Below are 22355 nucleotides of genomic sequence, written 5' to 3'. Positions count from 1 at the left end.
CTGCCAATCGTCTTCCCACACATGCATCTTCTCACTGGGGATCTGAGGAGTAATTATTTTGCACAGATATCTGGAACACGCTGCCAGAGGAGGAGGTGGAATCAGATACAATTACTGTGTTTGAGAGGCATTTAGACAGACACATAAACAGGCAAGGCATAGAAGGATACGGTCCCAATGCAGGCAAATGGGATTAGTGTAGGTGGAGAAAAAGGTTGGCATGGACATGGTGGGCACAACACACGAGGGGCAGTCAGATCTGTGGTGCAGGCCTCTAAAAGATCTCACTGCTAACATGGCAGAGGAGGTAGCAACAGAAATCACTGGCATTTCAGCATTTCAGATGTGGACAGCACCAAACTAGACACTGACTCTTTTAATACAGCAACCTACTGACTGCCAGCACTCAGTTATGTTGACCTGGACAGCAAGTAAAATATGATACTAGATTAACTCCCAGGATGAAGGAGCTGACATCTGAGCAGAGGTTGAGTAGGATTGGCCAATGTTCATGGGAGTTTTGATGTCTGAAAGTGATGTCATTGAAAGATACAAGATTGTGAGGTACATGGACGGGGTACTTACATTGGCTGCAGGATCTAGCATTAACAGACAGTCTCAGGGTTAGAAGAAAGAACTAAGGTGAGGAGGAATTTCTTTATTCAAGGTTTATAAATCTTTGCAACTGTCTATGTTAGAGGGCTGTGGATGCTCAGGTAATGGATATGGTAGGAGCTTTGGTATCATGTGATATAGGATTGGGCAGAGGGGTGGAAGCGTCTTGATCTTATTCAACAGTGGAGCAGATTCAAGGGGCAGAATGGTCCACTCCTGCTCCTATTTCATATGGTCTTGGAGTCCAATGATCATTGTCCCAATGCTAAGTTGAAACGTTCTTACTTTGATAGTACTAATTCTGCAGTTACTACAGCAAACCCAAATGCACAAGAATTTCATGCAAGGCTCCCTGCAGTGAAATTCTTTTGCAGCTGAGGTCCAAGGTGTCATGTGGAATAGAACAGGCCTGTCACACTGAGAACTGAAAGGGCACCAGCAGCAAGGGTGTGGGACAGGGCCAGTGCTAAGAAAACTACCTACAACTTATTGAGTGGAAAGTCAGCTTTGTACCTGCCTGATGATGAATGTGAGGTCACGAGTTGACAGGAACCAGTGGAGAAATGTGTAAGGACTGAATGATTGCAGTCACATAACTACATATCAAGTCCTGGTGTGAGTGCAGTGGGGTGAGACAGAGCATGCGACATCAGTTGACTGGTGCAAGTCTTGCAGTTTACATTAATAAAGGCATCCACGTCATGCTTAGTTTTAACGTGAGCAGCTGGTGATACATTGTACTCATCACCTTTCTCATCTTCCTTTTTCTCCTTAGAATTGTTTGTAGGGGCTGACATCCAAGGCTTGTTCCAAACCTTAGTCATGTGCATGTTTTACAGAGGGCACCCTGGCCTTTCTGAAGACCCTGGATAGTCAGTACTGAAGGACGTATCCAAATCTGCCAAGACACCTTTAGCATATCCTAAGCATGCCAATGGCTTGCTTGATCACACATTTGGTCGTCATTTGGCATTCACTGTAGCGCTGCTTAGAACATAGAACGGCACAGCACAGGAACAGCCTCTTTGGCCCATGATGTCTGCGCTGAACGTGGTGCTGAAGAAACTAAATCTCTTCTGCCTGTTACACAATCCATATCCTCCATTCCCTGCAGATCTATGTGTCTATCTAACAGCTTTAAACACCACTATTATATTTGCTTCCACCAGCAGCCCATTCCAGGCACATACCACTCTCTGTGTTAAAAAAAAAATTGCCCTGCACATGTCCTTTGAATTTCACCCCCTTAAGTTCATGCCTCTAGTATTTGACATTTCTACTCTGGGGAAAAAGATTCTGACTGTTACCCTATCTCTGCCTCTCATAAGTTCATAAACTTCTATCCAGTTTTCCCTCAGCCTTCGACACTCCAGAAAAAGCAACACGAGTTTGTCGACCTCTCCTTATTGCTCATACCCTCTAATCCAGGCAGCATCTGGTAAACCGCTTCTGCACCTTTTCTAAAGCCTCCACGTCCTGCCTGTTAATGGGGGAACAGGAATTGCGCACAACACTCCAAGCACAACCTGACTAAAGTTTTACATAGCTGCAACCTGACTTCCCTACTATTATACTCAGTGCCCCAACCAATGAAGGCAAGCATGCCATATGCCTTCTTTACCGTCCTATCTACTTGCATGGCCAAGTGCTGCTTGGGGTTCATTGGTAAGGTTTTTGTTGAATATCAACAGGCGTGTTTGAAGTCTGTTACCTTATCTTCTAATAAACACCCCTCAAGTCTTCTTGCAGGTTGAACTGGGTTCCCTTGAATCTTGGACACACCAGCATGAGGAACCTTCTATGTTCAACCAAAATAGCATGGGGATCCTATTTCACACCGCGGGTGGTTAGGCTCTGCCAGGGCTAGTAGTAAAGGCAGAGGTGATCGCAGTGCAGAAAAGAGAGATGGTTAAGTAAATGAAAGGAGAGAACTTGCAAGGCTGTGGGGAGAAGGTTGGGGAGTGGAACTAATTGGATTGCTATTACATCGGGCTGGTACAGACTGGATGGGCCATATGGCCTTGTTCCATTCTGTAACCATTCTGCAATGCATTGATGAAATGGAAGCTCCGGAGGCTGATGAATAGTCATATTTGTTCTAGGTTTCTGGATTGTCATGTGTGATGTCGATGATGTTCATCGTCTGTGAAAACAGTCAGGCACTCAAACTTGGCAGGCATGATACAGGTGCAGCTGAAAATAAACAGCAGAGCGAGAAACAACCCATCAGTCACCTGCCTTGTGTATTTGCCCACGTCAGACTGGGTAAGCACATAGATGTCTGGGTCTGAGCCCTGGGAGGAGCCAGAGACAACCAACAGTAACCCAGGTTCAGGAGGGAGCAGGTCTCTGCAGAACTATATGGCTGTCCTTCACCACCTGACACCACAAGCTGAGCCTCCAGAAACACCCCAGTCCAACTTGTCGAGAAAGCCTAATGTGAGTTTGTGGACCTTCTGGTGTCCTGGGGCAGCACCTCTGTGCTGCTCCCTCTTTACTGGCCAACTGCTGGTCTCCTAACAGCAAGCTGGTGTTGATGGTAGTTGTAAGATTGTGGCTTAAAAACTCTCCCAAATACAGAATGTAAACTCTTAACAGAAGTACACCTATAGATAAGAAAACAACCTTCATTGCTGAGTATTTGTGGTGTTGTTTCCATGTGTTTGACTCAGCCCCTCAACTGCTGTTGAATTCTCTCATTCAATGACGAGTTTCAGGGATCCCAGGGAACCTCAGAACATGGTGCCAAAAGTGTGTTGAAATCTCTCTCCAATCAAGTGATTAGCATATGCAAATATCCATCTGCTTCTTGTGAGAGGAGTGTGTGCAAGCAACTAAATGTGCCCACGGTTAACCCGGAGACTGTGGGTTGGAGCCAACTTCCTCATGAGCTTGTACTGTGGCCACTTTTAACCCAAAACCTGTTCCCAAGAACACAAGCTTGTTTTAAGATTTCCCCGTGTACCTGTGAAATTCCCAATTTATATTAATTTTTTGCCATTAATTCAGATTAACAGCAGCAACCTGTGTTTGACTCTTGCATCAGGTTTTCATTCTACAAATGTGAGTTGGGTTGAAAACCCAGGTAATAAGCTATAGTAGTGCTCCCTATGTCACTCATATTTCCAGATTCAGTGAATTCAAACTAGATGCATGTTAATCTCGGGGGTCAGATATTCCACACGGAAGTGATGGTTTTAATGGTATACTTTACCTTGTTAAGAGTCAAAAGTCACAGAGAGGCATTAATGTGACTGAAACGAGTAGAATCATGAAATAGTTATCAATGAAGGAAGGTCTGGGGACTGGTAACTTGGTCAAGGTTTCCTTATTCAATAGTGCCAGTGGACTTAAATTGGTCGTTCTACTCTTGTCTCTGTTTCTTTCACTCTCATCACTGCACAGTACTTTTAGCCCTGCTTCAGCGGTTGCTATGGCAACTCTGTCAAATTTAGCACTAGTGCCATATTTTCAGTCAAAGTGGGTATATTATATGATTTTTTAATAAAGAAGAATCTTCAGGAAATATATATTGATCCTGAGAGTGCCTTAGTAGCCCTGCGTAAAATGTAATGAGTCACATAGGTGGGTCTACAAGTCATGGGGTTCAGGTAGCTCTGTGGCTACGCTCCTAATTTACGTCATTTGAGTCCATTCGTTGTGTTATTGAATTTGAATCCATTACCTGGCACCTCCTATTGTATTCATCTTCCAGGTTTGATCGACACATAACAATTAAAGCTTCGCTCTTTCCAAATGAAAGCTCTTCCAACATCCTGATGCTAATTTGTTTTATTTGCAGAGTGGAACAGTTCTGAAAGGCCTGGTAGGAAATGAACACACAGTAGAGACATTCACCCCTTCTCATTGATGTGAGCCCTTCAACTATCTTGAAACTCTGTTTCTGTACTCTTGTAAGGTCAAGAGGATGCCAATGAAGGCTTTTATTTAACAGCCCACTTCAGCTGTGATGCCTGAAAAATCACGGGTTGCAGTATTCCATATTCCATGTTTCCTTACAACTTAGAAGGAGGCCATTCAGTCCATTGAGTATATACTGGCTCACAGAGCAATCGCAGTCTCTCCACTAATTTCCTCTGTAACTATTCCCCTCACATCCCCATCGATTCTGTCACCCATCAACATCAGGGACAATGTACAGTGGCCAATTAACCTACCAATGAGCACAATTTTTGGGATGTGGGAGGAAACTAGACCACCCAGAGGAAACCCACACAATCAGAGGATCAAACCTGGGTTGCCAGAACTGTGTAGCACCATCCCACTTGTCCCCACCAGTTTTCTGGATCAGGGCCTCTGATTGTTTGCAAAAGGAGCCTAAAAACATACTTTTCTCAAATTTGCTTCCAATTCTCCAATAGAACAGAAAGAGAAACAAGATAAATATTTGAATAGTAATTAGGGGAGGTGGTGAATGCAGGGGAAAAGATTAAAATTATATCAAAGAAATAGTACAGATAAATAATGGGCAAAGGAAGAGTAGTGAAAAAATGGAAAACAAAATGGAAGTCATTTTTATTTTTATTTAAAATTAAGTTTGAAAGCTATGCTTTAGTTCTGTAGGGAGAAAGCTTATTGAGTGCTTGCAGGATTATGTCAAGAATTTAATGGAAAATCATGGAAGTACTCAGTAGGTCAGGCATTATCTATGGAGAGAAAAGCAGAGATTCCTTTTGTCAGAACCAATAAAAGGTCATGCATGTTTTAAATCGCAGAGAGTGGAGGGAATAAAAAGAAAGTCTGTGATAGGGTGGAGACCAAGAGAGACTGAATGACACATAAGGTGGTGGTGCTGACTGAGAGAGGGTGGAGAAGGCCTGTTTATCACAGTTAATCTGTCTGGAGGCCCCTATAAAGGCATGAATGAAGTCTAGACTTTGTGGAAGTTTACATTAAAGCAAATGCCTGAGCCAGCCCTGTCTACTCCTGTGGATGAAGCCTTCTCTCCTTGAGAATGGAGATTGGGTGACCTCCTTAAAGCAGCAGTGAGCCATGTCAGAGATCAGCTGCACCAACCTGGAGTGATTCTAAGCCCAGGAAGCTGAGAAGACCATAACCCTGACCTCCATTGGCAAAATTGTCAAGGCAAATATCAGGTTGTACTTAGGACATAGGAAAGCACAGCTCAGGAACGGGCCATTCGGCCCACGATGGCTGTGCCAACCATGATGCCAATTTAAGCTGCACACCTGCCTGCATGTGGTCTATATCCCTCAATTCCCGGTCTGTTCGTGTGTCTGACTAAATGTCTCTTAAACGTTGTTATTGTATCTGCTTCCCCACCTCCACTGGCAGCATGTTTCAAGCACTTACCACTCTGTGTAAAAAAAGAACTTGCCACATAAGTATCCTGTAAACTTTCTCCCCTTGCACCTTAAAACCATGCCCTCAAGTATTTGATTTTCCCTTCATGGAAATAAAACTCTATCAACCCTATCTATGCCCCTCATAATTTTATGTACTTCATTCAGGTTGCCCCTCAGCCTCTGATACTCCAGTGAAGGTCCCAGAAGTCATGGAAGTCAGTGAGAGTGTAGAATTCACTTGCGTTGGCCAATTGTAAAAAGTATGATTCTGTGGGAACAGGGTTAGTGAAAGCTGATAGAGGTTACTGCAAATAAATCCTACTGCAAACAAATTTTATGTATTATGCTACATCTTTTGGAGCAACTTTATGCAGAAAAGAATTCCTGGGGAGAATGAAATGAATACGAAAATTTCACCAAAATTTGAAAGAACAATTTTCCCTGTGGGCTAGAACTGGAAATATGGGCAAAATGACTTCACTTGGGTAAAACCAATTTTCAACACCAAGCTACTTGCCTCAGAGTTGTATGAGATGATTTCTATACCCCTCTCTTTCCCCTTGCACAGACAGCAGGGTGCCAGTATTAGATGATAGGAAATAATGAGCATTCAGCCCACGATTTCTGTCCAGTGGGCTTTTCCAAACATGTACTGTTGATTGTCAGACTCTCCATATGCTGTGTGTAGGCAGTAATTTACTCTTACAAACCCAGTGTGATTTTTTTTAAGGGATATGTTTAACAACCTTGCTCTAGAATCTCTCTGGCTCCTAAGTAGACTGATTCTGACTTGAGTGTCAAAGGACCTTGGATAATCCAAACCAAGTGACTATTGCTCTTATATAAAGCTTGGTTTTTTCAATGCATTGAATATAAACAAAATATCAACAATATTGTTATATAACTTGCAGTCATGCAAACTTCAGTTTTCATTAAGAGAATCCTGGCTCATTTCTACAAGCAACTTATGTGGTGAGCAGCATAACAACACTACCTGTTGACAGTCACTTCAAGCTTTTAAATGGTCACAATTCTTTAAGGGGAAAATGGCCCCTTGAAGAGATTGTCTTTACTGTGTTAATGAAATTATATATGAAAGTTATCAACAGGCAGTAGTTGCTTTCTATATATTATACCTAAGCCCAAGGATAATTCACACGGAAAGTATCCCTGTAGGAACCATGTTTACAACTGTCTAAATAATGAATATTGCCAATTTATAAAGCAACAACAGATGGTAGAAAGTAAATCCTTGCAATGTTGCAGCGATAACCTTCCATGACTGTTAGTTTTTAGAGTGCTACTGAAATAGTTATGGACAATCTAACCCTGCTCCTGCTGGAGGTGAGACCACAGCAGAAAACTGCCTGTAAAATAGTGTAAATTAGCTAGACTGACACAAGGAGAGATTATTCATTTAATGGAATGAGGAAATAGCTTTTATATCACCAAGAGCCTTGTTTCAACAGCCTACGTATATGTACAGTAGGCTTTCCCAGCCTACTCACTGAGGAACGTAAAAAGCCCTGGAAATGAGTTAAATGAGCCTTAAAATGTCTCCATGTCATAAGTCACCCATAAAAATCACTAGGACCTTGAACCAGGATTGCCATCAAAAATCAGCTCCAACTCCCTGCTCTTTGATAATAATGTTCTTGAGATTCAAGCATAATTGGAATAAAAATTCCTCACGTAAAATCTTTTCCAAAGTATTTCTAATCCTGGTAGTCAAGTTCAACTTATTGTTGCTTATGTTTGAGGTGCAAGGATAGCTTTCTGTGTTTGTACACAAGCTGTTGGGCAACGCACGCCAGTAGCAGCATCAGAATAGCTGGCATGATGGTCAACCTTGCAGCCATTCAAATGGACAGTCAAGAATTGAGTTAGGTAGCGAAGTGACACCCGATACTTTCTGCACAATCTTCAGGTTCTTTTCCTTCTTCTCAAGTCATTAAAGACTTTCCATTGGTGGGTACAATGAAAGCAGAAGCAAAATCCCAAACCATCCATAGTATTTCTCTCATAGACAACAGACAGAGTAGATGGACAGATAGGGTAGAGAGTAAGAACATTTCTCTCACGGTGAAATTGTCTAAAACAAGAGGGCATAGGTATAAGGTGAGAGGTAGGAGGTTCAGACGAGATCTGAGGGGAATAGCTTGCCCTTCCTGGAATGGCTGGGATATGATTCAGGATGAGGCACTCTTAAGGTTTGTGGAGGTAGCTCTCTTCAAACAGAGAGTGGTTGGAATCTGAGGGCATCCTCAGACCCAAATTTCTTTGCTTTTTTGCTACCTCCACAAACTTTAAGACTACCTCATCCTGAATCATACCCCAGCCATTCCAGGAAGGACAAGGTAGTTACTAGCCAGGCGAGTCATGGACCAGCCAGGTGCTGAAACTTACCCAGTATGTGGGTAAGTTGAAAGTGTTGCACCAGCTGGGTCGGCTGGTCACTCTGCTTCTAATCAACTTCAACCAAACCAAAACAAATCTCTGGTACACCTCTCCCATCACTGCAATCCAGACGTGAAGATAAACAAAGCTAAACACCAACTGGAGCATCTTACAGCACCCATCCATTTTATCTCAGGTAACCCTGGACCCAAGACTCCCTCCACACTGAATGGATAAAAAGTAAAGTCAGTGTCCAAAGCAACATCATTAGCAAGTTGCAAATTCAATATGAGGTTCACACTCACCCATGATCAGAACTTTTATGCTTACTCCAGTGCTGAGTGTGCTTGTCTGTTATAAGAACACTGTCCGTTATAAGAACACTCTTTCCCAATATTCAGGTAATTATTGGGATATGCGATGCCTATAAACATAGGAATGTTATTCTGTAATCTCCATTTAGGGATTGGCAATTTTGTTCTCTCGAACTGAAGACAATGATGTGAGTTGAACAATCTTGTGATGTTTAAATAATCACATTTTTCATCATTTTAAAGACCTGTGTTTTGTCTCTGTTCTTCCTCTAAGCTGCAAATGCCATTTAAAATAGTCCAACGTTTTAATGTCATTAAAGTAAACAAGACTTTTGTTCTTGACAAATTACTCATTAGATGAATGGCTTAACCTTCAAATAAATTTTTGAAACTGGAAGGAAGAAGTTAATCTAGAACAAACTATACTGGATTTATTTTCTCAAGGTCTGAAGGAGATGTGAAACAAGTTATCAGAGCAAACTCTATGAATAGGTTAACAACATGGAAAGTGAGGGTTTAAACATTAGGTCAGAATGATTTTGAGGCATTGTTGAGAGAGAGATAAGCTTTGAGAAGTTATAGAGAGAGTGATAAGAGGAGGGGTCTCCTGAAGAAGATCCAGAGAGCAGGGCCGTGATCCCTGAAGCACTGTCACAACTGCAAGACAAGTCACCTAAGGCAAGACAGTGTTCAGGGAACATTAGAATCTGCAGTCAGTTTTGAATGTTTTCAATCCATAATTTGGATAAGTGGGTTCAGGGCATCTCACTAGTTCTACAAACAGCTGGATGCCTAACCTGGAAGAGAAAGGATGAGATAACCGCAGGGAGGTTTATCTGATCTCCAAGAATGTGAAGGATATTTTGGGTTTCCCAATCCTTCCCTAAATCTTTACCTTCTTGAGTCCATTAGTGGTGTAACTACCAATACTTTGTCTCTTCTTTCAGCATTTTTTTCTTTGCATTGAGCTGGAATACTAAAAGACATTAGACAATATATCCAGAAGCATCCAAAGCACTTTAGGTACATTAAGATACTTTAAAATTCAGTGACTGCTGTGAGAAGCAAACACTGCAATCATTTTTCTCCTGAGCAGCAACAAAGAGGATAACTAATTAAGCTATGTTTGGATATTGGTTGGGATACCTTTCTACTTTGTTTTTAATGTTAAATGAACTTTAATGCCTGCTCAAGTGATGTGGAATAGAGAATCTCAGTTTAATGTCTATTGCTAATACATCATTATCTCTATAATATAATCAGCTTATTGATGAACATCCAGGCATATTAAATCTGCGCAGATAGTCCAGAGTGAAAAATGGAAGATTTTCTTCATAGTTGGATCAAATTCATTGTAAACAGAGCTACTGCCTGTCCTTAGTTGTTGCTAAATGAAAGAATCTGAGGCTCATACCAGTGACAAGAGCTGAAGAAATGCTTTACATCCTGACACAAAGATAATTCCATGATTCTATGTGGTAGAAATTTATCCTCACTTGCTGGTGCTAACTGTGAAATATCATAGCAGCTGCACTTCAGCTTTTGAATTTCAGTTCCATTGGCTTCAAGGTACTGTAATGCAAGTGGCTGAGGGGAAATTTCCACCCTGTAACTTTAAGAAAGGCTTCACTTAAGAAACAAAAGCGTTGCTGGCATTTTGGGGCACTTAATATTTGTATAACTGCAAAATGTTGGTGTTATGTCAACTTCTATTTAGTTGTTGAAATCTGTGATTTAGTGGTCTTAAGATTGATATGCATCAATAAAGAACATATGAGAATATTTCTCATAAAGATCTTTATCACAATGTAAAATTTCTGGCAAAGGAGTTTTGATTTCTAAGCATTTAATGCTCATTAAAATGAACAGAGTATCCAAGGAATGCAAAGTTTACCTCTTCGATGCTATAAAAAAATCATCATTGATTCAGTGCTGAGCTCCCCCGGTATGACAGACGCAGTCTAAGACATCTCTGGTGGGTATTTCCAGCTGTATTTCCAGCATAGTTCCTACACCATCCCCCCCACCCCCCCCCCCCCCCAACGTGACTGAGTCCATGGATGGGTAAGTCATCTTGAGTAGGGTCTTAAATGGACAAGTTCTGTTTCAGTAGCAGCATCCTAACTTCTCTGTATTAATGCCTGGAAATTCATGTTCCCTGGAGTGCAAGGCAATTACATGGTTTTTGAGGTTAAATTGGTCCACTCAACAAACTTCCTGATGTGAACTGTACTGACACAAGTCAGCCATTTTCTACACAAGTCAGTCATTTTCTGCACCAGCAGACACACAGAGGCATTGTTCCTAGTGCAATGCTGGTTTAGAGCATTTTGGAGAGAAATTGGGTCACGTTGATCTCAAGCCAGTCACTTGACCACTCCCAAACCCAATTATGTTATCATGGTGTTGCTTGCTCAGTGGTTGAGCAATTTAAAGGAAGCTTCCCTCAGCAGTTACCTGCCTAGCTAGGGGAACCTGACTCAGGAAAGCTGCCCTTAAGTAACTTGCTTCCTGACTCTTCTTTGGGCTTTCCAGCCTCACCCCCACCCCACACCTCCAGAGGGTCATGACCTTGAGCAACCACCAGCCAATCCCTTCTAGCAACTTATCACAGACCCAACCATTCCCTCCCCTTCTCACCCCTGCCCCCTCTGCTCCCCACAGCCCAGGTATTGATCAATTAAACAGGTCACTGATTTTGGTAACCTCCCCCTCTCTATACAATGCCCTGATTGCTGTCACCTGTCCCAGGACTCACCATTTCCAGCCTGAAATTGCAGCTCCCACTTGTCCAGTGGGCACTGTAGGTGGGCAAGCATGGTAGTGTAGCAGTTAGCATAACGCTTTACAGCGCCAGCAACCTGGGTTCAAATCTGGCCACTGCCTGTAAGGAGTTTGTATGTTCTCCCCGTGTCTGTGTGGGTTTCTTCCGGGTGCTCCGGTTTCCTCCCACATTCCAAAGATGTACGGGTTAGGTAGTTGTGGGCATGCTATGTTGGCATTAGAAGTGTGGCAACACTTGCAGGCTGCACTCAGAACACTCTGCGTAAAAGATGCATTTCACTGTGTGTTTCGATGTACATGTGACTAATGAAGAGATCTTATCTTAAATGTCAGCGAGGCAGGTCATGATCAACCCAAACCACCTCCTCCGATGTGACCTTTGCTTCATCCCTGGGCCTCTCCCCTGAGAACTCTTGATATCACGGCCTCATCCCAGACATATCTGCATCCTCTGTGCTTGCACAGTGTGTGAAGGAAAAGCCTTATCCAGCATGAGGATGTCATGGGCCTCAGGCATGACAGAATTTTAAGAGTGGACCTACAACCAAAGTGATCATTGACAAGATATGTAGCAAGTGAATAATATACCGTTAAAAGCCTCAAGGAAATTTTGGGAACTAGTCTTACATTTACTAAAATTTCAATCCCTCTGACTATAACCATCTCCATGACTATGACCATCATCCCACCAAGCAAGTCCTGGTTTGGTCCTCATATTTACTTGATTCTCCCAATTCTATTGGTTCTATTCTGCCACTGTCTATCTCTAAGCACACTCTCCTGCTGTCTGCTCTCCTCTTCTACCCCAGCTTTGGTCCACTATCAATTGTCCACTTTACTCCATTTTGAGATCATCTCTTTTGCGGCTGTTGTTGGAATTACTTCCATTGATACCAGTGCTACCATTCTTTCAGTGCACAGGTTGCCAACGTAAGCCTAGAAATGTATCTGTCCCATCAGAAACACTCATTACACTAAGTGGTAGCATCAGGGCATTGTGTTCTGTCAAATTCAGTACTACTGAATTTGACAGACTACAACACTACTGATGGGGAATAAACTTTTAGGTGATACTGTTTCATATACTGATCATATGACACACCAATCACACAGTTGTCCTTTGGTATAAGGAAATCTCTTATTGTATGTTTCATTTGTGATATAGAGATCCCTGTGCTGTCTCACATACAGTTTAGAGTTTCCTGCCTTACAGCTGACAGAATGTGTAGTTCCCTATGCTGGATAATGCAGTGCAGAGCTTTCTATACAACCCCATACAATGGCTTATGCTCCCTAAACAATGACTAATTTTGTATAGACTCTATATAGGGAGTCATGTGATGTGTATGCATCTGAATCACTCTTTAGCAAGCTCTAAGCTGCAAGTTAATCATTGTTTTGGCAGTTCTATATTCTATGAGTTATACATTAAGGAGACCTATATCGCAACTGAACCAGCACAGAAGGAGCTCTATTTTGCATGTAAGCCATAATTGAGGGAGCTCTAAACTGCCTGTGAGTCACTTCATAGAGAACTCCACACCACAGGTGAAGCAAAATAAAGGGAACTTCACTGCCACATGGACTGATAACCAAAGGACAATGGTTTAATTTCAGTGGGAAATGAAAGCATGAAGGAATGTAGGAATGGTTTGGGGCTGGAGACGGAGAATTTTAATTTAGGCATGGTTGATGTGATCTGGAATGCACTATGTTTGCAAGCAGAGGAGGCAGATTTAAGAATAAGTTACAAAAGGATATGTACTGGAAAAGCAAGAAAAGTGCAGGCTTGTGGATTGTAAAGGACCCAGAGATTGCACAATGGCCCAACTGGCTTCGCTCTCTGCTGTAAAGTTTTATTATTTAATGTTATATTTCAGCCATGAGCAATGAATGACCAGTTTGAAGCTGAACTGTTGTTAGGATGGGGAAGAACTGTAATTATCTGACTCATCCTGTGAGTGAAAAAACATTGGATTCAGGCAAAACAACTGAACACTGCAAACATTAGATCCTTTGGCATCATAAGCCTCAGGCTGTGAATTGGAACCCACTAATTCAGCTTATTAATATGATTAAAACATGCAAGAATTGTGAATGAGATTTGTCATGATGCAGTTAACAACAAATCAATTAAGTGAAGCTGGTTGACAGTTCAAACATTTTATGGCTTTGAGTACACATAATTTGAACTTTGACCTCCTGAAGTATGTCAGAGGAACAACAGCTGCTCTTTTTTCACATTTGCTGTGAGAAGTATTTTCAGTTTCACTTCCATGAGTATAAATATTGGAAAAATAACCTTCAAGATAACAACTCCATTGAAGGCCCTTTGTCAGGTGATATTTTTAAAGGAAGCATTTTGTGAGGGTTTATGAAGAAGGTAATGAAGCGTTGGCAGTGCCTCAGACACAGAGCAATGGACAGCTGGCAGTGAGTTCAATATAGAATAATGGACTGCTCACCAGGAGTTATTGTAGAGAATAATGAACAGGTACTGAAGGTTTAAATAAAACATAATTGGTGGATTGTAGAAAGTTAATTGAGGGTAATGGACTAGTGGCAGATAGGTACACGGACATAATTGATATTTGGCAGACTTTTGCAAAGAGGAACATAAATTTATCTAGCACCTTTCATGACCCTGGTACGTCCAAAGTATTTCAGAACCAATGGAGTGTATTGAAAGCGTTATTGCTATCTCAATGTAGGGAAAAGCCTCTAATTTAAATCTTACATGGTCACACACATACACAGTAATTAAATCAATGGCCAAAGAAAGGCTGGGGTTTCGCTGTCAGTGGTGAAGGAGTGGTGATTGTTCCTGACAGGTGCCCACTGAGCTTTCGTGGGTTTCTCTGCAGAGATTTCCCCTAACGAAGCACCTGTCTCAGCTTGGCTTTCTCCAAGGGGAATTGGTGGTGTTAGTGAGCAGGTGGAGAGCTGCAAGGCTCTTCAATCACGCAGAAGAGTCCTGTCTGAGACAGGCAGGCCACATATTTTCCTTCACTGCTCCAGGCTCCAATTTGCTTCCGATTTATCGCAGGTAGCAAGTGCACATTAGTAGAGTGACTCCAGGCATGCACCAGGTTGAGTAATGCACACAGCCTGGAAGCATGCAGATGAGACAGTTGTTGATGTCAGTCATTATGCATTGCTGGTTTGATGACAAAATTCAGTCCTTCAATCCTTACCTGGGAAGCCTTACATTTCATAGCAGAGAGAATCAATTTAAATAACCTGCAGATTAGTTGGAAATTGAGTGGGGGGGGGGGGGGGTAAGCAGGTTTAACGAAACTGTGTTTCGTGAGAAAATAAGGCACCATAGTAACAGCAGTGTTGCTGTGGTATAAGGGGGTTCCTGCCTGTGCAACTATAATGTGCTGCTATAATGGTTGTCTGAATGGTCTCCACATGATAGGAGAAAAGGAAGGAACCTAAAATGTCAGATAAGTGGCCAGAGAAGGAGGGCAGGGAGGAGGACTTTGCCTACCCCACATGGACATACCAAGACTTGAGGTTCTCCACGGTTGTCACTCTTATCTGCTGATGAAAGGGAAATTCACTACTTCTAAAGCAGTGAGCAGCAAAAAATATGGCCACATGGCTCCGCAGATAAGATGGGTTTCCCCTCATGCATGGATTGCCATCAATGATCAGAACCCTAAAGGTTCTGGCAGTGGAAGGGCTGCAGTCCATTAACATTCCAATAATTTGCAAGCAGATTTGTTCATCCTAATGGTCAAGGCAACACAGATGGAGGACCTGCAAGAGTCTTTCATTTTGAGGCAGTGCAATGTGCCAACCATATTTATAGCCTCATGCAGGCCAACGGATGGCTCTTAGGGGACAAAGCTCAAACCCTGAGCCCCCAGCTCTTGACTACTGTCCAGGCTCCCATAACATGATTATAGCCACAGAAGATATGATGGAGACCGCCACTGGGCCTTGAAGACATATTTTGATGCTTACACCAGTCTGGAGGTGCATTCCATCACACCACAGAATTATGAAGGACAGCTCACTTTGTCCTTCATAATTCAACCAGCTCTCAATCATGGCTGCACAGCAGGAAGAGGAGGAGGATCGAGGTGAAATGGCCTTTCTGAAACCCTTTACTTCTATAAGGAGCCTGACACCAATAACATGGCTCAAATGACACAGTCCACGTCTTCATGCATCAAGACCCAGACAATATTCAGGCAAGAGCCAATATGGAATGCAAAGTCTGTGCCACACGAGAGTCAGACAATGACCACTTCCGACCAGAGGAAGTGTAACCACGTCCTCCTGGCATTCCTCTGCTGAATTCCACACCAACAACATCCTGAGGGCGTGGGTTGAGCAACCACTGGTCAGAAACTTACCTGGACCAGAGGAAAAGAAGAAAGAACAGAACAGAGGCTGAGTATCCTCACCTCCTGACACTCCAAAGCCTTTCCACCATCTGCAATGTACAAATCGAGAGTGTGATAGGATGTTGTTCACATGTCTGAATGAGTGCCGCTTCAACAACATTTGACATCATCCCAGACAAAGCACCCACATCAATGGAGCAGTATAGATGCTGTGTGCAGCATCAGAAATGCACTGCAACCTCTTCCACAGCACCAGTAAAACCTGTAATTATTACCAAAAGGCAGCAATTGCCAAGGTGCAGGACCACTTTCTGAAAGGTCATTGACCTGAAATAGGACATGTTTCTCTCTCCACAGATGCTGCCTGACCTGTGGATAATCCCTAGGTTGTTCTGTTTTTATTTCAGTTTTTCAGCACTGCAGTTTTTGGTTCCTTTTCAACTTCTTGCATTCAGGTTGTCCTTTTTTGTGCCTCTGTGGTGGGCAGCTGCTTGCTTGCATGAGAGGAGGCTGTAGGTGGCTGTGAGGATGAACTTGAACAGATCTTGTCTTCTGCCTGGATTATCTCATCATGAGAGTGTCACATATAGGCCAATGGACAATTTAAGTGACTGCAAAAGGTGCTGTGTATCTGGAGTATAACATACATGTAATAACATATATTTTTCATATTTTTGTACTTTCTTATGACATAGAAGGAGACCATTTGGCCCATCAAGTCTCTGGCAGCTCTCAGAGAAATCCCGTCAATCTCTTTCCCCCCTCTTTCGCTCTTTCCCATTCACATGCCCATCAAAGATCCCCTTCCCTGCACCCGATCCCCTGATTCCCCCACCATCAGCCTACATTCGGGATAATTTGCAGCAGCCTATTGGCTGATTAACCTATACATCCACATATCTTCGGATGTGGGAGGAGGCCAGAGCACCAGGAAGAAACCCACACACGGAGAATATGCAAACTTTATACAGAGAGACTGGGGGTCATGGTCGACCTTGGGTTACTGGAGCTGTGAGGCAGCAACACTTCAGAAAGTGTGAATAAATATTAAAGGTTTATTTCCACTGCTGACTAGATCTTCAGGATCTTTTAATGTGTCTTGTCATAGAATCCAATCCCTCCCTTATCCTGTATTTTAATTTATTTTTAAGCAGATGAGCACTTCCTCCGTTCTGGTACCAAGTGTACCGCACCCACAGCGAGTCAGAAGTCATCTCTTCTCTGATTATTTCCACTTTTTTGCCATTCCAGTCGTGAACAACGTGAGCTACTCATTCTGTTTTCAAAGTCACGGAATGAGTGAGGCATATTCTGATAAGTGGCTGACAGTTCTGTGGGGACACTTAAAGGAAAAGAACAATGAGTGCTTTTGTGGATTATTTTATGTCCATTCATCTGCAAATTAATGCCATTGGAAGCAGAAAGCAAGTTTTCCCTGGATTTCCTGACTCCACTGCCCCATAAGTCTCACAAAAGTGGGGTCTATTTAAGTTGAAAATTCGCCTTTATTTTTATTGCTGCTCTGTAACCTCTTTCCCCATCACATCCGTTCCTGTTTCTCAGTTATAACAAATTTGCTGTAATCAATGCCTTTCCATACTCCCTTCCTCCTCCCCACCCCAGCTCCGAATAGGCAAGTTTGTCTTTCCTTCCTGTTCCCCTCACCTTCTCTTGTCTTTTGATCTGTGAAACATTTAGCTCTGGGACAGGGCAAACGAGAAGAAACTTCAACACAATGAAAAAAAGAATGAGAAGCCTCAGTGAAAGGGGATGATTGCAGCTGAGATAGACACATTTCCAGCAACCAATAGAGCATTATATGCATCCCAACTGATCAATGTTAATATTGTCACCTTCCAGATAACCCTTATTTTGTTGATGATTGCTGCCATATGATTAGTATTTATTTTATTCACACCCTATAAAAATGTCATAAGCAGTCTGAGTACTTCACTAATAACTTGTTTCATTCTTGATGTGTTGCTTGGATGGCCCTTTAGATAATAGGTTCAGAGGTTAGGGAAAAAGTAATGAAGACATTCTGTCAAATGCCATTCTGCACTAATGAATGATGCAGTGTGCATGCTATATTTCAACTAGAGGCACAATAATAAATAAGCAAGCTCAGACATTGGCTGGCCTTTCTTTATTAATGGAACTATATGAATATTGTAGGATTAACTCCTTCAGGGGCTGATTGTTAAAATGAATGCTCCTTCATGCAAAGCAGAGAGGTATAATTGCCTTACATTCTGTATTTAAATTTAGGAGTGATTACTAAATGAGTTTGGCATCAATAATTATATCTCAGATCCATAATATGTTAGCATATCTCTGCCCTTGTCAAAGCACTATACTGTGCTGACAGAGTGCTGGGATTGTAAAGTGGGCTCAAGCTGTTTATCATTTGTTTCTCTGTTTTTTTTTATTTAGTAGCAGACTTTTGACTGAATTCAGACAAATGTAATGAATGTCTTCCCTCCAACCATTACCTGCGAGGGCAAAACAGAAACAATGGAGTATAAGAAAAATATTTGTGGTGGAAGCCTGAACTTTAAACATTAGATGGCAAATGTGTACTTATGGTCAGTGAGCATATAAAAGAGAAAGAATGTCTGGTGAAAGCGACTATAAATTGATAACCTACTTCAGATGGTAATTATCATGATACTTTCAGGTTTTATGTCATCATTAGGGAAACTATCTTGGAGCTATCTTACAATGCTCTTACATATGATTGGTTTAAAGCTCAAGTGTCCCAAGAATCAGCACAAGGTAGTAATCTAACACTGATAGCCCAGATGATGGGTGCTGAGGGCACAGAGGTATTATACTGCTGTGGTAACAGCTCTAACACTGGAATTGTCACATTACTACTCCTCTCAGTGCATTGGGATCCATTATCAATCATTGACTGACATAATTGTGGTCATAGTCCTGTCTGAAGGGATTAACACTGCAGTGGAAGCTCCCATTGTGCTTTGTGTTCACACTGATAATGTTTTAACTACATTTGTTGCTGGTCTGATGAGGTCACTTTCTGTTCTGTCCCAAGCTGGAGATCCTGGATCACATTGTTTTGCCACCCTGTATTTGAAGGTGGTCTTTCATCACTCCCAGCAGGATCACATATTTATTTGGAGTGTTTGCTCTGCAAGATCTCACAATACCTCTGTCCTTGTCCAAAGCTGATCCCTCGATTTTCCCATTTCTTCTACTAGGACTCCAACATCTCCCTCTCTGGTACCAGTCCTGTAGTTACATTGTCAGCCATGTATCGGTTGCTGCAGTATATGTTTGTTGTTGGAGCAGTCCCTTTAAGTACCGACAACCATGCTGCTTGGCTGCGGGACAGGCAGTCAGCAGGTGTTTGATATTGGAATGGTGGCATGCTTTTGTAAAGCTGTTGCCCAATAAGGCAGCATGTGGCATTTTAGACATGACATCATGATTTTTAAATGCCAGTAACTGAATGCCATGATAGAAGTGGTACCTCCATGAGTAGTGCACAGTAAATACATCCAATGTTTCAATGATGTCTTTATATCTGTTTGCAAAATTTAGACAACAGTTGGGAGATTAATGATGGAGGATTACTGCCTGTGGATGAACATATGATCATACAAATTAGAAGCAAGAGTAGGCCACTCAGCCCTCCAGCTTTCCCCACCATTCAATAATGGTTGATCAGATTGTAACCTCCACATCCCACCTCCTGGTGACCTTTGCTTTCTTGCCTACCAAGAATCTAACTCCACCTTGAAAATATATAAAGGCTCTGCTTCCACTGCCCTTTGGGGAAGGAAGTTCCAAAACCTTGAACCTCTGAGAGAGAAAAAACTTGCCTCATCTTAACCTAAAATACTATACTTATTTTTAAACAGTGACCCCAAGTTCTAGATTCTCCCTTAAGAGGAAATATCTTCTCCACATCCACCTACTCTGGCAAGAAGCCTCAAGATCTTATGTGTTTCAATCAGATCCCCTCTCATTTTTCTCAACTCCATTGGATACAAGCCAAGCCCAGGCAGTCATTCCTCATAAAGCATCTCACCCATTCCAGGTATCAGTCAAGTAAATCTTCTCTGAACTGTTTCCAATGCATTTACATTTTTCCTCAAATAAGGAGACCAATTATGTACAAGACTCCAGATTCCTTATATAATTGAAATATAACCTCCCTACTGTTGTACTCACATGTCCAACAATAACCAATGACATCCGTTAGCTTTCCTACTTACTTGTGCTTGAATACTAGTCTTTAGTGAATCATATACTAGGACACCCAGATCCCTTTGTATCTTAAATCTCAACTGTCTCTCATCATTAAGATAGAATGATTTTGTCATTTTTCCTGCCAAAATATCCAATTTTACATCTCCTTCCCCCCACCCCCCACCCCCCATTATCTTCTAAATGCCAGATCATTGACCACTCAATTAACTTTGAGTCTCTTTATATCCTCCTGACAACTTGGAGAACTTTCACCTATTAAACCGTCATTGTCATAAGAATAAAAGATTGAAGCAGAGGTAGGTCATGTGGACTCTTCAATCTGTGTTGCTATTCAGTAAGATTATGGCTGTTCACCTACCTCAAGTCCCAGATCTACTTTCATGGATTTGCCTTTTTCTGTGTGACTCCAAGGCTGCATTGGTACTGAATTTCCAAAATAGTTTTGAAAATCCAAATATGTCAGCGGCTTCCCCTTTATCCAACCCTTTCTTAATCTGCCTGATAATTTAGTGATTTTCCAATCCTGAAATTGTTGAAGAATCCAAGTAACATTGGAAGATCATTTCTAAGGGTTAACTACCACTGCAGCTATCCCATTTAGAATCCAAGTATGTTGGACATCAGATACAGGAGATCGATTGGTTTATTTCACCTGTACTTTAATTTCACTAATACTAATTACTTCTCGTTTCCTCACCACTTTGCAATATTTATTCTGTAGTCCAGTGTGATTGGAGATATGTATTTAATGCCCTAGACATTTCATTTCATTTCTTGGAGTATTCACGTTTACTTCTGTTACTCTTTTCCCTTTTACATAATTACAGAAGCTGTTACAGTGCCTTTTTTAATTTAATTTTTTTGAAATATTCTACTTCCTCTTTGTTTATCAAAGTTTTAGTCATAGAGTCATGGAATCAAATCTCACATATACCACTATGTCCATGCCAACCAGACCTATACTAATCTCATTTAACAGCACTTGTTCCATAGCCTCCTATGTCTTGGCTATTCAATAGATCATTTAACTACCTTTGAATGTTGTGAGGGTACCTGCCTCCACCACCCACTCAATCGCCCTCTGGGAGAAAAGGCTCTTCCTCAGATCCTCTCTAAATCTTTTATCCATTGCCCTAAACCCTTGCCATCTAGTTTTAGACGCCTCTGCAGTGGGGAAATATTTCCTACTGTCTGCCCTACCTTTGTTTTTCCATGTGTCCTGGACAACTTTTCTCTCTTAAACAGCATCATCAAAGGTCATTCTGCCTGGAATGTGTAATATGTTACAGAATCACTGATGCGTATGGCACAAAAGGGCTCATTCAACCTACAATGTCCATGGTGGATTCCTTTAATCTTTTTTAAAAGTAATGATCATTAATATCTAATTATGTATCATATTAATGTGACTGGCTTACATTTCTAAAATTACATCTTACATCTCAATCATTCATGGTATACCTTTACCACAAACTGATAACACTTTTTTTTATCCCTGCTAACAACCCCCAACAACTAAAACATTCAGAATTCTTAAAAAAGAATAACACAATTCAGAGTAGCCCATTACGTGAAGGTTTTTGAGAGATATACCATAGAACAATACAGCACAATGCAGGCCCTTCGGCCCACCATGTTGTGCCGACCTTCAAACCACTCCTAAGACTATCTAACCCCTTCCTCCCACATATCCCTCTATCTTAAATTCCTCCATATGCTTATCTAACAATCTCTTGAACTTGACCAACGTATCAGCCTCCACCACCACCCCAGGCAGCGCATTTCATGCACCAACCACTCTCTGGGTGAAAAACGTCCCTCTGACGTCTCCCTTGAACATCCCCCCCATTACCTTAAAGCCATGCCCTCTTGTATTGAGCATTGGTGCTCTGGGAAAGAGGCGCTGGCTGTCCACTCTATCTATTCCTCTTAATATTTTGTATACCTCTATCATGTCTCCCCTCATCCTCCTTCTCTCCAATGAGTAAAGCCCTAGCTCCTTTAGTCTCTCCTCATAATCCATACTCTCTAATCCAGGCAGCATCCTGGTAAATCTCCTCTGCACCTTCTCCAATGCCTCCACATCCTTCCTATAATGAGGTGACCGGAACTGGACACGGTGCTCTAAGTGTGGTCTAACCAGAGTTTTGTAAAGCTGCATCATTACTTCGCGGCTCTTAAACTCGATCCCCTGACTTATGAAAGCTAACATCCCATAAGCTTTCTTAACTACCCTGTCCACCTGTGTGGCAACTTTCAGTGATCTGTGGATATGAACCCCCAGATCCCTCTGCTCTACAATGCCCAGAATCCTGCCATTTCCC

This window comes from Pristis pectinata, chromosome 21 (assembly GCF_009764475.1).
Source record: "Pristis pectinata isolate sPriPec2 chromosome 21, sPriPec2.1.pri, whole genome shotgun sequence".
Taxonomy (NCBI): Eukaryota; Metazoa; Chordata; class Chondrichthyes; order Rhinopristiformes; family Pristidae; genus Pristis; species Pristis pectinata.
This window is presented reverse-complemented; position numbering follows the sequence as displayed.